Raw genomic sequence first — 14,569 nt, forward strand, 5'->3', positions numbered from 1 at the left:
TAGAAGCAAAGAAGAAGAAGAAGAAGATCTCCTCTGATCGGGCTTCCCAAGAAGGAGGAGGCGAGTTAGAGCAAGAAGGAGAAGAGGAGGAAAGAAGAAGATCTCTTCTGTTCGGGCTTCCCAAGAGGAAGGAGGCGGAGAAGAGCGAGGTAGGCAAGGAGGAGGAGAAGAGAAGAAGACCGAGTAAGAGCAAGAAGAAGGAGAAGAGAAGAAGAAGAACCCTCTCATCGGGTTTCCGAAGAGGAAGGAAGCAGATAAGAGCAAGTTGAAGCCCTCCTAGAGATCAGGCTTGAAGGGTGCCGGTGGGGGTGCGCCGGTGGCGGGCATGGGGTGCGCGGCAGACGGGCACGGGGGTGCGCTGGTGGCGGGCAGAGGGTGCACCGCCGACTGGCACGGTGCGCGCCGCAGACACAGGCCCAGGGTGCGCCGGTGGCGGGCACAGAGGTGCGCCGCAGACATGGCGATGGAGTGCACCGGTGGCGTCGCAGACGGGCACGGGGTGCGCCGCAGACGGGCACGGGGGTGCGCCGCAGACGGGCACGGGGGTGCGCCGCAGACGGGCACGGGGGTGCGCCGCAGACGGGCACGGGGTGCGCCGCAGATGGGCACGGGTTGCGCTGGTGCCGGTGGCAGGCACGGGTTGCGCCAGTGGTGGGCACAGGCTGGAGCTGGATTCTCTTCTATATGGGTTTTAGTCCTTGTTTCTCTAGCAAACTCTTTGATATGGATTTTAGATCTCTCTTTCTCTCTATGAAATTTGCACTCAAGAGCAAGTATCCCCTGTTTCTCTCTCTCATTAAACTCTTCTATGTTTTATTAATTGGGTTCTTGATCTCAAAAAAAAGAAAAAGATAGATAGATAGATAGATAGATAGACAGATAGATAGAGAGATAGATAGATAGATAGATAGGTAGGTAGATAGATGGAGAGATAGGTAGGTAGGTAGATAGAGACTAGAGAGGGAGAGGAAGAGAGAGGGAATTCAATATATACATAGTGAAGCTGAGAGATATAGATTGATCGAGAGTGAAAAAATGAGAAACGGGACTAAAGAGAGAGGAGGAAAGAGGGAGATGAAGAGAGAGGGGATTCAATATATACATAGTGAAGCTGAGAGATATAGATTGATTGATAGAGAAAAAATGAGAAACGGGACTAAAGAGAGAGGAGGAAGGGAGAGAGACAGAGGATATGAGATACATATATAGATGAGAGGGAGAGATGAGAAACGGATGAGAAAGAGAGTAGATGATAAATGGAGATAGAGAGTAGAGAGAGAGAGACCGAGATAGGGAGAGGGAGAGAGAAATGAGATATATATGTATAGAGTGAGAAAGAGGAGATGACAGGTATAGATTGATAGAGAGAGAATATTAGAAACATAGGTAGATACTAGAGAAAGCTAGAGAGATGAAATGAGAGCTAGGGGGGTCGAGATAGGGAGAGGGAGAGAGAGAGGTGATGAGATATATATGTATAGAGAGAAATAAAGAGGAGATGACACGTATTGGTATAGATGGAGAATATTAAAACCAGATATAGAGAGAGAGGTAGAGAGAGGAAATGAGTGTTGGAGAGGGGTCGAGAAAGGAAGAGGGAGGGTGGAGACGAGAGTTAGGGAGAGAAGAGATGATAGATGCATAGAGATGTAGAGATGAAATTAAAGTTATAGTTAGAGACCAGAGAGAGAAAGAGATCTCAAGAGAGGGAGGAGAGAGGAGATGAGAGCTAGAGAGAGCAGATATGAGATGTTTATAGAGATGTAGAGATGAAAGAAGAGATATAGATAGAAATTAGAGAGAGATAGGTGGAGAGAGAGACAGGGAGAGGGAGAGAGAGAAGGTGATGACAGAATGATTTTGCAATTGAAGCATACCCGAATATATCTTTCGAAGATGGATGGGAGGGGATCCTTTTAATGGCAGCAGTGGACACTTGTTCCTCTGATGGAGATGGGGACTGGTGGGTGTTACATAATGCAGGTTCCAGGGACCACAACCATTGTGTATAACCCCACATGGGAATGTCATATTACAAACTACCCATAAACATTTTGGAGCTGTCCAAGTTTCTTCAAACACACAAACATATATATAAATCATAGAATTATGAATGATGCCTTGATCCAATCCTTATAAAATCGTAGTATATGGGATAATTAATAATAGTAATAACCTTAGATATGCAGTAAGATATGTGTTAGCACACATATAAGATCTAAAAATCTCCCACTTAGGCAGCACAACTGATCATCCGGATAAGTGTTCATCACGACCTTATCAGCTCAAAATTAGATATTAATAAAATAATGCATATTCCATAAGCTCATCCATCATTTATTGAATACATGACTGTAACAACTTTCACTACAATTTTATGCAGTTACGCCAAGAAATCTTGTAAGTTTGTTTGACAAATGACGATGGATTTATTATTGATGTATAGCATGGAAATTTCACAAAACTGTGATTGAAATTGAACATTTGTGAATAGTCCTGCTTTATGGACATAAACATTCAAACTGGATAAACATAAACAACCTTCATTTCTGTAGGAATATTTTAATTGAATATCACTCAAAATATTAATCCGATGAAAAATTCTTCAACTACAATCTTTAATTGGACAACTTGTGCACTGCAATGTATTATACTGCCATGGCAGAATATTTAGTGATTGCTTAGCACTCCTGCGTGATATGGCTACTCCAACAAACAGGAAGATATAGCCAGAGGTGGTCCTTCTTGTACGTGATGATCTCCACAAGTAGTGTATGATCTTTTTTCTGGTATCTAGTGATCCTTTCCTGGATTCCTCATGTGTCTGACAAGAATAGCAACTATGTACTGATGGAGCAGGAGATCCCACTCCATCAAGGATGACGCCGAAGCCCTTGCCATCGCCGGCGACAGCCGCCGGCTCCAGCTCCGCCAGATCGTCACACCAAGAGGAAGGCAAAGGCACTTCATCCATCATAAGTTTTGGCCATACCCACTCGCACGTAACTTTTCAAACCTCTGTTGTTAAATTTAGTATTTTTTTTTTTTTTTCAGGGGGTCCCCGTGTTTATTAGGCCCCCTTGCTGGACCCTTTTTAAGGGTCCATTACCATCCCTATAGAAGGGATGGATGGGTGCCCTAAAACTCAAGTCAAGTTGGATTTTTGGAAAGAATACCAATCGGAAAGAAGAAGAGGAAGAAGAAGAGGGAGAAGAAGAGAAGAGAGGATGGAGAAGAGGAAGAGATGAGAAGGGATAGGGGAGGGTACTCGTTCCCGCCGCTGCCACAATTGCCGCCATCGCCACCACTTCCACCGCCGCTGTCACTATCACCGCTGGCGCTATTGCCGCCACCGCTGCGGTTGTCAATTTCAGTGCCAACGTTGCCGATGCCATGCCGACGACACCACCACCTCTACTGCTCGTTGCCACCATTTGCCGCCACCTCCACCGCTACCCACCGCTGCCACCGCCCACCAACATCGCCGCCACTCGCCACCACCGCCGTTGCTGCTACTGCCGCCGGTGTCAGTGCTGACAACCATCGCCACTGCCAGCGACGCGCCTGTCGTCGCTCCCCCCCATGGTCGAGTCGAGTCCCTTGCCTGCTACCCATCACGCCATTCCGTCTGCGATGTCTGCATGCTCTTGTTGTGCCAGCACGCCATGCTCTGTTTGCTGCCGTGCCCCAGCACGCCATGCCAAGTCGCACGTGCGGCACCCACTGCACTGAGTCGCCCGCAAGCTGCCTACTGAAATGAGTTACTCTCGTCGCCCACACACGCTCATCGTGTCGAGCTGCCCATGAAGTGTCGCGCTACCGCCTGCCGTGCCAAGTTGCGAGCCCTTGCTCCCTGCCTCGCCTTCTCTCCTTAGCATCATGACTCTTGAGCTGCATCAACGTCGCCAACCGAGCGACATTGTGCCCATCTCTGGCACAACTCCACCGACTCTGCGCCACCGGTTCCAGCATCAACAAGTACCACAACTCTGGGATGACGACATCACAAAGGTACCTCGCTCCCCTTGCCCACTAGTTAAATTATAGTTTATCATATATATTTCGATTGCACTCCAATGCACTCGGGTTATAATAGGTGAGAGGATAAATGGACACGCGAGAGCATACCAAGCATTTTTTTATGTAAGGGTCGAGCTCCTCCGTTAAGTGAGAGCACCCACAGACTTAGTCTGTTTGGCGTCGTAGACACCGTCGTCGCTCGAACGAGGGTTAGGCGGCCACTGATACCGTCATCGATTGCCCACCCCGGATCCTGGAGCTTGGTGAACCCCACGAGTTGGGCATGCACATAAATCCGCTCGTTGGAGCGATTAATCTTATCCACGAGATCATTTTTATCTCTCCTCCAGGCAGGCACCAGCTAGGCAAAAATGTTGCGTTTTGATTTTCCAGGTCCTCTCCTCATTTTCTCTTCCATTAGATCACGTGCTGCAACATTTTTTGCGCAGAAAACAACGCATTAACTGCATTGAAAAGATAGAATAAAAAATATACCATTTTAGCAGTTGGTAGCATGCCATGTTGCCCGCGCTGTGTCAAGGCGCCTTGTTTAAAAGTAACTAAATGAAAGAATATTCTGATTTCATAAATGCACATGGAGAATTGATTCCCCGTGAGCATTTATTGCATGCCACGATCTATTCTCCGCGTGCAGTCATTGCACAAAAATGCCAATCCAAAAAATAAAAAACAATTTACATTTTTCCTCGCTGGGCATGCCATGTAATAAAACCTTTAACAATTGGCTCATTATGGCATCGCGCATTGAGATCCCATAATGAGCCAATAACTAAAGTGCTCATTTGACACATCCAATCATTTGCCCGAATTTCAGGTGAATGATGAGGATGCCACGTTATTTTAAGAAAAAATACTTATAAAAATACCAAATAAATCAAAAGCATATTATTTAAAATTTACAAATTATTTGTTGTCTATATAATGGAAAATAATTATTAAAAAATGTAAAAAATCCAGAAAATTAGTAAAAGCATTAACGACCTCTAGCCAAGTATTTAATACCCTGAAAAAAATAAATCTTCAATGCACTGAGGTTAAATGTCATGAAAAAATTCATAGAAATATAGTGCAAGCCATTTATGTCAGTTTAATTATGATAGCAAGCAAATATGGTTAATAAAACACATACATGTATGTAATATTCATCAATTTGACATGATAATTTGCAAGTTATCACTTCCATACTTACATACATCCATACATCCATCCATCCATGCATACATACATCCATACATATATCCATCGTTCCCTCTCTCACAAACCTCTCATTTAAGCTGAAAGCAAACCACTCACAAACCCTCTCTCCTTCACAAACGCTCTCTTGCTCTCCATTTGTGGCTCGCTCTAGCTGTTGTTCTCTCTTTCCCTCTCTCTTCATAGTTTAAGAAAAGATTCACAACGGACCACTCACTTAATCTGGCATCAAACAAGAGACTTAGGCTAGAGATGCGCGTGCGGTGCGGAAATTCGCACCAAATGTGCGAATTTCCGCACCACACAAATGGCTTGGGCGGTGTGCGGTGCGGTTATGTGCGGTGAAACCGCACCGCACACCGCACCAAACCGTACGTCGAAAGAGAGTGGGCGGCGGAGAGAGGGAGCGGCTAGCGGAGGGGGTGGAGGCGGCGGGGAGGGTCGGCGAGGGCTAGAGGGGGGGCGGGCGGCGGGAAGGCCCAGAGGCGCGTGGGAGGCGCGGCGGGGTAAGGGGGTGGCGGGTGGCGGCGGGGCAGGGAGGGTGGCGGCAACACAGGGCAGGGGAGGGTGGCTGCGTCGCGGGCCAGGGGAGGAGAGAGGGCGAGGCACGACGGGGCAAAGGGGTGGAGGGGGGGAGGCGGCACGGTGGGCCAGGGGTGGGGCGCGAGCGGGCAGGGGCGGAACCGCTGCGACAAAAACCACACCGCACCGACCCCCGTGCGGTGTGCGGTTTTCTTGCACGAAAAACCACACATGACCATCGCACATGCGCCCAACCGCACGAGCGTGAACCGCTCACACGGTTCGGCACATGTCTAACTTAGGCACTCTTTATATGAGTGTGCCTAACACATTGTCTCTCACCCTTTCTTGTTGAAGACGATGGCTACCTAGGGGAGGATAAATCGGCTCTGGGAGCAACAACAGCAACCGTGCTCTGGTTCTCCTTTTCTCGCTCATTCTCCCCTGCTCTTTATCCCTGTCAGTCTCTTTAAGTCTCCCTATCACACACTTTCTCTGCTTCCTCTCTCTTCTATGTCTCTCTATCTCGCTCACAACTTACACTCTCACTCCATCCTTTTCTCCATCTTGCCCCTTTTCTCTCTGGATCTCTGCTTTTCAGTTTTGGTCTCGCTCACTACTGTTGTCTCTAGGTCACTCTCTCTCTCTCTGTCTCTCTCTTTGTATCTCTCTCTCTCTCTCTGTCTCTCTCTTTGTCTCTCTCTCTGTATCTCTCTCTCTCTGTCTCTCTCTTTGTCTCTCTCTCTGTATCTCTCTCTCTCTCTCTCTCTCTCTCTCTCTCTCTCTCTCTGTGTTTCTCTCCCTTGATGGAGGTAATCTAGAAGAAAATAGTTACAGGAGAAGTTTCTTTCTCGTTATTTTGTTTCAAGATAGTCTTTTCTGTTTCTGAATGGATGGTTCAGATAATCACAGGTAGGTGATTCTAACTGACCAGTAGTTACATGGCCTGCCAAGGTGGTAGCCCCATGAGTTGTATAAATACCTGTGTCAACCAAAGATAAATCACAGCAACATGTATTTTCCTTTCTTTTTATGTGTGAGTGAGAAGGGGCTCTTGTGTTGTCGTCTAGAGTTCTCTCCAACAAATGGTATCAGAGCAAGGTTTGTGGACCTAGAAGCATGGCGATGCCGAGACAAGGAGTGGTGCCGGTATCAGAGGCTGGTGAAGGGTCCTCTGTGGACGGAGATAGAGCCAACATGGGAGTGCCCCGAGCGACGGCTACGTTGGGTGTCTCTAGTGCCTTCCCTACTCTTTCTAGGATGAAGTATCCTCTATGGGCAAACAGGATGAAGATATTGCTCGAGGCGTACGGGTTTGTGGAACGTCGTCATCGAGGATGACGTGCCAAGAATGAAGGATCGTCTTGCTATGGTGACCATTTTCGGAACAATTTCCGAAGATCTTCAGCTTCAGCTTGATGAAGACAGAAGCTCAAAGGAGACGTGGGAGACTCTTCGAGTGATGAACATCAGTGTTGACCGAGTAAAATAAGCGCACATTCATGCGTTGAAGTGATAATATGAGAACCTGAAGATGGGTAAGCATGACTTAGTTGTTGATTTTGTTGGCAAGTTGTCTAGGATTGTGTCGGAGATGTGCAATCTAGGCAAGAAGCTCACAGAAATCGACGTCGTTGGAAGGTTGCTGTGAGCGACGCCGTCAAAGTTTGACAACGTCACTGTGGCGATAGAGCAGTTTTGTGACATCAAATCAATATCCCTTGAAGAACTTGTGAGCTCATTGAAGTTGCAAGAGGACAAGCGTCGAGAACGAGATGCAGAGGATGAGGAGCAAGCACTTCTTACAAGGCAAGATGGAAGAAGAAGTCTTGGAAAAGGCCGAGGTCATGGAAGCAATGGAAGAGACAAAGATGATGACTACAAGCCCCATCGTAAGTCAAAGGTAAAGTGCCATAATTGTCATCTATATGGACATTATGCAGCAGACTGTCTAAGTGATGATGACGAAGACAAGGAAGATGAAAGGCCCAATCTAATGGATATTGGACAGGAGCATGTATCTGATCTCTTGTAGGCCATCAAAGAAGAACCAGACTTGGAGTCCAGAATGTGATTAGTCTTCAAGATTAAGGGGGAGAATGATGGAGGTAATCTAGAAGAAAATGGTTACCAAAGCAATTTTTTTCTTGTTATTTTGTTTCAAGATAGTTTTTTCTGTTTCTGAATGGATGGTTCAGATAATCACAGGTAGATGATTCTAACTTACCAGTAGTTACCTGGCCTGCCAAGGTGGTAGCCCCATGAGTTGTATAAATACCTGTGTTTTCCTTTCTTTTTCTGTGTGAGTGAGAAGGGGCTCTTGTGTTGACATCTGGAGTTCTCTCCAACATCCCTTACCCTATTTCTATCTCTCTCTTCCGTACCCCCTCTCTCTATCTCTGTCCCTCTCGTTTACCCTCTCTCTGTCTTCCTACTTTCATTTCACTCTGATGTTGGGACCGAAATAGATGAGAGAAAGGAGAGAGAGAGGTGAGAAACGAGGAAGGCAATAGAAAGATCGAAGAAATGAAATAGAGTGCATGGAGTGGGTGAGAGAGACAAAAGAGACATCTATGTCAGAGAGAAATATCGCAAAAAAGCTGGATACGAGTGAGACTCGAGACATGAGATAGTAGTCGGAGACATGGGAGAGAGAGCTGAGAGTCGAGAGAAGATAGAGACGTGAAAGTGTGAAACTAAAGACGAGAAATGAGAGGAACTGGTCCAAGAAATGAGCGAGAAGTGGGAGGCAGAGAGAAAGTGAGAAAGGGAGATCATCACTCATCATAGCCAGACATGGGAGAAATGAAAGAGTCGAAAGAAAGATCAGAGTTGACAGTGCAAGATATGGGAGACAAAAATGAGAAACCAGAGGGCCAGGTATGGGAGAGAGACGCAAAGGTCGGAGAGAAACGAGTTTGATGAGCGAGGAAAGAGAGAAACAAGGCTGGCTCTTCTCCCTCATTCATCATCTCTCTTTTTTCTCTCTCTATCTCTCTCTCCTTCTTTTGTCGCCGTTCTCTATTTCTTTCACACCTTCTCTCCCTCTCTCCTTCTCCCTTACCCTCTCTCTATGTCTCTCATTCTCTTTGGACTCTCTAGATCTCTCTCTCTCTCTCTAGGGCATTCTCTATTGTTAGTACGTCTCACACCCACTCACAACTCAGAAGAAAAAAGAGAGAAGAAGATAACTACTGCTTTTCAACAAACTTGAGTTGGCATTCCTCTGTAGAAAAAAACATACAAAGTTGCTCATTTATAGAGCAAAAATAATGGCTTGGTTGTAACTGCCTTGCCATGAAAGAAGAAAAAAACCGCAAGAAGAAATGGACTTGATGGTGAAGAAAAGAAAGGCACATTGGCCATCTGTCCAGCCAATTGTACCGTCAAGGTTGAATAAGCCAACAATCTCTCCTTCAAGCTTGACATTCAGCTTTCGTCAGATTCAGCTTCCTTCATAGTTCTATAAACTTCATTTTTCTCAGGGACTTGGTAAAGATGTCTGACAATTTGTCATTAGAGCTGACATGCTATTGAACAATCTCCTTCTTCTCAACACAAAAATGAATAAAATGATATCGAGTCTCAATGTGCTTTGATCGGCTATGGAACACTGGGTTCTTGGATAAAGCAATATCAGACTTGTTTTCTACCTTCAAATTGAAAGGAATATGTTATGTGTTCTTGAGTTTTCCTATCAATCTATAAATCCTCACACTTTGACTTGAAGCAGTAGTAGCAGATACATACTCTACTTCACAAGATGAGAGTGCTACAATCTTTTGTTTTGTGATCCTTAACTAATCATATTTGGTCCATGGAAGAATATCATACCAGTTGTACTCTTTCGATCTTTTTGGTCTCTAGCATAATCACTATTTCAATAACCCATGATAACATGTTCTCCTCCTTTCTCGTAGACTAAACTGAAATCCAGTGTTCCCTTAAACTACCTTAGTATTTTCTTGGAATCTCCCATATGTTCAGTTGTTGGATTCTCTATAAATCTGCTTAGAAAACCAACTGAAAACATTATATCAGATCTAGTATGGGTCAAATACCTCAAGCTCCTAATGAAGCATCTATACTCTGCGGAATTCACTTGAGGATGAACTCCTTTTATGCTAAACTTGCATCTTGCTTCCAAAGGAATCTGAGTTGGATTACAATCAAGCATGCCATAATGTTCCGACATCTTCTTAGCATATGATCTTTGACCCAGCCTGATTTTTTCAGTCTTTTGATACACCTCAATTTCCAAGTATGAAGTGAGTAATCTAAGATCACTCATCTCAAACTCTCACTTCATTTGGGCTTTAACCTTCTCAATGTGCTTTTTACTTGGACCTGTCAGAATGAGATCATCAACATATTCACCAAACAACAAGTAATAATTACCAGAGATTTTGTAGTAGACTGCATGTTCCTCCGAACTTCTTGTGAATCCAAGAGAAAACAAGCACTTCTCTAATTTTGTGAACCAAGCTCTAGGTGCTTGCTTCAAGCCATAAAGAGCCTTTCTCAACTTCATCACAAGGTACTCACTTCCTTTCTTAACATAGCCCTCAGGCTGCTTCAAATAAATTTATTCTTATAAATCTCCATTAAGAAATGCACATTTAACATCCATGTGATGAATTTTCCATACACCTTGTGCTACACGAGAGATTAGTACTCTAATAGTCCCATCCTGGACACTGGAGTATATACTTCTTCATAATCAATCCCATGCTTCTGAACATAACCTTTAGCTTCTATCCTGGCTTTATGTCTAGTCATGTCTCCATGTGGGTTCCTCTTCAATTTGTAAATCCATTTAAGACCTACCGGCTTACAACCAGGTGGTGGAGTGACCATTGTCCAAGTGTCATTCTTCTTTATAGCTTCAAGCTCCTCCTCCATGGCATGCCTCCACTCTTTCACCTTTCCAGCTTCAACATAAGTGGAAGGCTCCTCCTGAGGCAAACATTATTCTTCTGAATCAACATATATTTGTTCAGAATCATCATAAAACTCCTCAAGGCTTTTCAGTCTTATAGGTAAATCCTCCTCGGAAGTCAGATGCACATGGTGTTCATGATCAGATGCATGATCAGAACCTTCTTCATGAGTTTGATGTTGATCGTCATGTACCACATAGCCATCCTGACCATGATCCACATTTTTCAGTTCATAATTATTCGGAAAAGAGAATGTACCTCTATATTCATGATATTAAAGGTCTCCCAATTTCAATGACTGCCTTCTTCAAATATCACATCTCTACTAACATGAATTTTGTTACTATGTGGATCATAAAATCTGTAGGCTTTACTGCCAATCACATAGCCAAAAAAAATTATAGTTTTAATCCTATCATCCAATTTCTTTAGGCTCTCTCCCAATACTTTTACATGGGCTAGAGAACCGAACACTTTCAAGTGCTCTATATTTGGTTTTATTCCTGACCAAATTTGATAAGGAGTAACACGATCAAGGCATCTAGTAGGAGCACGATTCAATATATAAACACAAGTTTTTACTGCCTCGCCCCAAAATTCATGAGCTAGATGCTTCTCCTCAATATACTTCTGACCATTTCCATGAAAGTCATGTTTCTTCTTTCAATCACACCGTTCTACGGTGAGGAATATGGCGATGAAATATTATGCTTGATTCCCTGCTCGTCACAATAAGAAATAAATTCTGAGTTAAATTCTACCCCTTGATCAGTTCTGAGAGTTCCAATCTTCACACACTTCTATTTTCTGCCACCATTTTGAATTTGAGAAAATTTTGGAACGCCTCGCTCTTCTACTTCAGAACTGATACCCACATAAGCCGAGAATAATCATCAACCAGCAGTAAGAAATATCTTCTTCCTCCAAATGTGACAGGTGATAGTGGTCCACAAAGATCACCATGGACAAGCTCCAAGGGCCTAGAAGCCCTGAACGATGCAGTAGGAGGAAATGGACGTCTATATTGCTTGCTAGCAACACAATTTCTACAGAGATTTTTAGGGACTTTTAGTTGAGATAGACCCTTGCCTATCTCTTAAGATGATAACTTTTTCAATGAATAAAAATTCAAATGCCCATACCTCTTGTGCCACGTCCATGTCAAATCTGATTTACTCTCAACAACCATGACATTCACCACTGGATTAAACTTTAGCAAATAGAGGCGTGATCTTGTTTTCTGCACCAGAAGCCTTTCTTGTTCATCATATATGAAGAGAAAACCCGCCTCCAACACTCTCTTGAATCCTTGCTCATCTAACTGTCCAATACTCACAACGTTAGGCTTAAGTTTTGGAATATAGAGGACATTACCCAGCTCCATTTGTCCACCATCTTGATGCCGTAACATAATGCTTCTTTTGCCACAAATTGCCAAGATAGACCCATTTCCAAAACTCACAGAACCATATGAAAATTCATCTAGCTTTTTAAACAAGCTTCTATCATCATTCATGTGATTGGTTGAACTGGTATCAAGATACCACATCCCATCTTTCAATTGTTGCTCCACTCCTTGGAACAGCACATCAGTGGGTTCTTGAGCACTTGCCAACAGTTCTTTGTCATTAGCGTCCGCAAGGTGCTCCTTTTCCTCTTGTCTCTGCAACATTCATAAGCATAACCTCCAAGTTATTCATAATTGTATCTCATTGGAGCTAAATATGATGTATGCCCAAGTTTGTACACATCTAGATATTGGGTACATAGCGGCTATTCTTGGAAGACACTTGAGAAATCCAGCAAGGGATCACTAGATAGCAGCAAAAAGGATCATGCACTACTTGTGACTATCTAAGGCTCCAATCACCACATACAAGAAGGTCCACCTCAGGCTATATCTATCTATTTTCTGGAGGAACCACGTCATGGAGGAGTGATAAACAATCACTAAATATGCCGCCGTCGCAGTGTAATACATTGCAATGCACAATGCGTCCAATTAAAGATTGTAGCTGAAGAATTTTGTCGTTGGATTAATATCCTGAGTGGTATTTAAGAACCCATCATGATATATTGTGATAATCAGTCATCTGTGTTATTATCCATAATCCATATTTTCTTGATCAAGTCTAACCATACACATATCAAGTATCTAGATATCTAGGATAGAATTCAAACTGAACAGATGTCAATAGAGCATACTGGGACAAAATCCTTGATTGTAGAACCAGTTACCAAAGTTTTTGCTACCTTTGGTGTTTTTTTGAGCATACTGCTCATATGGGTGTTCTCATTTGGGATGAACTCTGAGTTCTAGAATGAGTTTGAATTTGATGCTCTTGAAATCTGTGAATATTAAATTAAATATTCCTACATAAATGAAGGTTGTTTATGTTTATCCTTTAAATCACATTTTTTTGTTAAATTTCCATGCTATACATCAATAATAAATCCATGTCACTTGTCAAACAAATTTACGATATTTTTTGGTATAGCTGCATAAATTGTAGTAAAAGGTTTTACAGTCATGTATTCAATTAATGATGGATGAGTTTATGGAATGTGCATTATTTTATGAATAACCAGTTTTCAGCTCATAAGGTCGTGATGTACACTGATCCAGATTATCATTTGTGCTTCGTATGTGGGAGATTGTTAGATCTTCTACGTGGGATAACACATATCTTACTGCATATCTAAGGTTATTACTATTATTAATTATCCCATATATTGTGATTTTGTAAGGATTGGGATTAAGGCATTATTCATAATTCTATGATCTATATATATATATTTATATATATATCTGTGTGTGTGTGTCTGTGAATAAACTGGGCCTGCTCCAAAATATTGATGGGTAGTTTGTAATATGACATTCCCTTATGGGTTTATAAATAATGGTTGTGGTCCCTGGAACGTGCATCATGTGACACCCTCCAGTCCCCATCTCTATCAGAGGAACTAGTGTCCACTGCTGCGATTAAGAGATCCCCTCCTATCCATCTTCGAAAGATAGATTCGGGCATGCTTTCTATTGCAAAATCATTCTGTCATCATCTCATATCTCTTCATCTCCCTCTCCACCTCTCTTCCTCCCTCTGCTTTCTATCTATATCTCTCATTTCATCTCTGTCTCTCTATAAATATCTCATATTCTCTCCCTGCAGCTCTCATCTCCGCTCTCCTTCTCCTTGTATTGACCTATATTTCTCTCTCTGCTCTCTCATCTCTTCTGTCTCTTACTCTCATCTGCTCTCTCCCTCTCCCTTTTCTCGACCCCTCTCTAGCACTGATTTCCTCTCTCTACCTCTCTCTCTAGTCTCTATATCTGGTTCTAATATTCTCTATGAATCAGTATGTGTCATCTCTTCTTTATCTCTCTATATACATATCTATCGCATCTCCTCTCTCTCCCTCTCCCTATCTCTCATTTCCTCTCTCTACTTTTCTTTAGTATTTATCTATGTTCCCAATATTCTCTCTCTATCAATCTATACCTGTCATCTCCTCTCTCTCACTCTACATATATCTCATCCCTCTCCCTCCCCCTATCTCGGTCTCTCTCTCTCTAATCCCTATCTCAATTTCTCATTTCTCTCTCTATAAATATATCATATCCTCGCTCCCTCTCCCGCACACCTCTTCTTTCTTTAGTCTCATTTCTCATTTTTTCTCTATCGGTCTATCTATATCTCTCAGATTCAATATATATATATATACATATATATACATATATATATCCTCTCGCCCCCTCTCCCTCTCTAGTCTCTAGCTCTATTTCTCATCTTCTCTCTCTATCAACCTCAATCTCTCATCTTTTCTCTCCCTCTCTCACTAATCTCCCTCTCTAGTCTCTCACTAATCTCGAA

At 43.2% G+C, this 14,569-nt stretch overlaps 1 protein-coding gene across 1 annotated transcript in view; it reads right to left on the reverse strand.

Annotated features, from left to right (window-relative positions):
* LOC144700961 (uncharacterized) overlaps positions 1-14,569 on the reverse strand; it is a 37,244-nt gene that overhangs the window by 3,656 nt on the left and 19,019 nt on the right. The window lies entirely within an intron of this gene.

Source organism: Wolffia australiana, chromosome 3, assembly GCF_029677425.1.
Source record: "Wolffia australiana isolate 7733 chromosome 3, ASM2967742v1".
Classification (NCBI taxonomy): Eukaryota; Viridiplantae; Streptophyta; class Magnoliopsida; order Alismatales; family Araceae; genus Wolffia; species Wolffia australiana.